The 2945-nt window shown below is 41.6% G+C and overlaps 1 pseudogene; it reads left to right on the plus strand.

Annotated features, from left to right (window-relative positions):
- Positions 1–457: 457 nt before the first annotated feature.
- Positions 458–1870, plus strand: LOC102833600 (annotated as a pseudogene).
- The last annotated feature ends 1075 nt before the right edge of the window (positions 1871–2945 follow it).

Raw genomic sequence — 2945 nt, forward strand, 5'->3', positions numbered from 1 at the left:
CTAAAGATAACACAGAATCTGCTGCAAACACATATTGACAAAGAACTTCCAGAGGCTTATGCCAGATTCAGAAGAGGAAGTGTAACATGGGATATCACTGATGACATCAGTTGGATCTTGGCTGAAAGCAAAGAATATCAGATGTTTATCTGTGTGTGCTTTGTTGACTACACAAAGTCATTTGTGTGGATCATGACAAGCTATGGGGTACTTTGTTGAGGACAAGAATTCTGGAACACTTAATTGTGTTGAGAGAAACCTATACATATAGACCAAGAGGTAGCTGTTTAAACAGAACAAGGAAACACAGGAATGGTATAAAATTAAGAAAAGAGTGTGCCATTGGGGGCGAAAACCCTGCATTTGGCCACCGCCGATGCCAGAGGCAATGAGCAAGCATCTAAGGATTAAAACCCAGCCCTGAGATGCACCTCTGCTGCCCTCTCCTGGAGCCAGAATGGTGCGCGTCTCCGGAACCCGGCTAGAGGCCAGTGCCCTCAACAAAAATGGCTGCAGCCTTAGCTTCAGCTCTGCACCGGAGACCACGCTGCAGCCTGGGAAGTTTGGGCTTGGCATTAGCCGGCCTGGAACCACGCGATGCAGGAGGCACCCGAGGTGGCTGGTCTGGCTCATGTGGTCGAGCTTCAGCAGTTGGAGTAAGGGAAGGAATAATGCTGAAAGCGTGTCTGCACATTCAATGCTCTGTGAACGAAAAGCCATAGCCAAGGAACTGATCACGTGAGCAGAGTCCCTTTCTAGATCAAGGAAAGGTGGTATCGAAGGTGGTGCAAAGTTATGCAGCAAACTGAAGGCAGAATTAAAATTCTTACAAAAAGTAGAAGCTGGGAAAGTAGCTATTAAGGAATCTCATTTATAGAGCACGAATCTGACACACTTAAGAGCCATTGTGGAATCAGAGGAAAACCTCTGATTTGTGAGTGTTCTTTATGTCTCTGGTTACATAGATACATTTAGGGAAAAGCAGACCCTTGTGGTGGATGCAGTTGCAAATGGTGGTCATACTTGGGTGAAAGCCATTGGCCGAAAGGCTGAAGCTCTGCACAACATTTGGCTGGGCAGGGGCCAGTATGGTGAAAAAAATGCATCATTGAGCAGGTTGAAGACTTCCTTCAGGCCAGTCACCAGCAGCCAGTGCAGTATAGCAACCCTCACATTATCTTTGCATTTTACAACAGTGTCTCCAGCCCCATGGCAGAGAAGCTGAAAGAAACGGTCATATCTGTGAGAGCAGACATAGTGGCAGGTAACTCTCTGTTAGATCACCCAAAAGAGCTCCAACTGAGTGGGTATGAATCAGATGATGAGGGCCTCGAACTTTTGCAGATGACCAGAGTAGACAGAGAAAATATACTGGCAAGTGTTGCGTTTCCAACAGAGATTAAGATCGATGTGTGCAAAAGCATCAATCTGGACATTACTATTTTGATTACATATTTATCTACCCTCAGTTATGAAGGCTGCCACTTCATCTTCAAAGAAAAAGGCCTCACAGAGCAAGCAGAGCAGAAGAGGAGAGAGCAAGTTCTACCTCAACTGGAAAATTTATGAAGGACAAGGAATTGTTTGCTTGTAAATCTGCTGCCAAGGATTTTCAGTCAATTCTAGATACCTTAGGGGACCTGGTGGGGGAGAGCGAGTGAATTAAGCGAATCAGCGTGGTGCCAGACCAGCCTTATGAGCATGCTTTGAGACTAGTGGCTAGTTCAAAAATCAACTGCTGCTCATTAACCATTTTGGAACAGGAGACACCCTAAAAGCCATTACAATGACTGCAAATAGTGGTTTTGTCAGAGCTGCTAACAACCATGGTGGGGGGGGGGGGGAGGAGGTTATTAGTACAGATAATTAATTAGATTTCCTAAACCAGTAGTTTTTCATATCTCATATGTATTTAAAGTATATAATCTTTTAAAGTAGAAAAGGCACAAGAAACAACTTTATTTCTCAAAATTGTTTGTTAGAGCAATTATGAACAAAACCACACCTACATAAAGCTTTTAGCTGTATTGCAATACTTTAATTTGTCTGATTCAGTAGGGTTAAAATTTACCTACTACCCATACCTTCCAGCCCTCAATAAATAATCTCATTTCCTGGAAAAAGAAAAAGAAAAAATCATGCCTGTGTTGTATTCTTTGACCATACTTATTCAATCTGTATGCTAAGCAAATATCTGAGAACCTGGTATCAAAATTGGAGGAAGGCTCATTAACAACCTGCGATATGCAGATGTTACAACCTTGCTTGCTGAAAGCAAAAAGGACTTAAAATACTTAATGATGAAGATCAAAGACCACAGCCTTTTTTGGTATGGGTTACACCTCAATATAAAGACAACAAAAATCCTCACCACTGGACCAATAAACAATATCCTTATAAATGGGGAAAATATTGAATTTGCCAAATACTTCATTTTGCTCAGATCAACCAACAATACTCATGGAAGCAGCAATCAAGAAATCAAATGACATAAATGCATTAGGCAAATGTGCATTACAAGACTTCTTTAAAGAGTTCAAGAGCAAAGATGTTAGTTTGATGACTAAGCTGTACCTGACCCAAGCCATGGTATTGTCAATAACCTCATATGCATGTGAAATTTGGACAGTGAATAAGGAAGGCTGTAGAAGAATTGATGCATTTTTGTTATGTTGTTGGAGGAGACTATTAAAATTATAATGGACTGTGAAAATAACAAAGTAATCTATGTTGGAAGAAGAATAGCCAGAATGCTTCTTGGAAGCCATGATGGCCAGACTTTGTCTCTCATATTTTGGACATATTATCTGGAGAAAGATATCATGTATGGTATAGCAGAGGGTCAGAGAAAAAGAGGAAGATCCTCTACAAGATTGATTGGCACAGTGACAGCAGCAATGGTCTCAAAAATAGCAATTATGAGGTTTGCACAGAAATGGACCATG

This window comes from Chrysochloris asiatica, unplaced genomic scaffold (assembly GCF_000296735.1).
Source record: "Chrysochloris asiatica unplaced genomic scaffold, ChrAsi1.0 scaffold00030, whole genome shotgun sequence".
Classification (NCBI taxonomy): Eukaryota; Metazoa; Chordata; class Mammalia; order Afrosoricida; family Chrysochloridae; genus Chrysochloris; species Chrysochloris asiatica.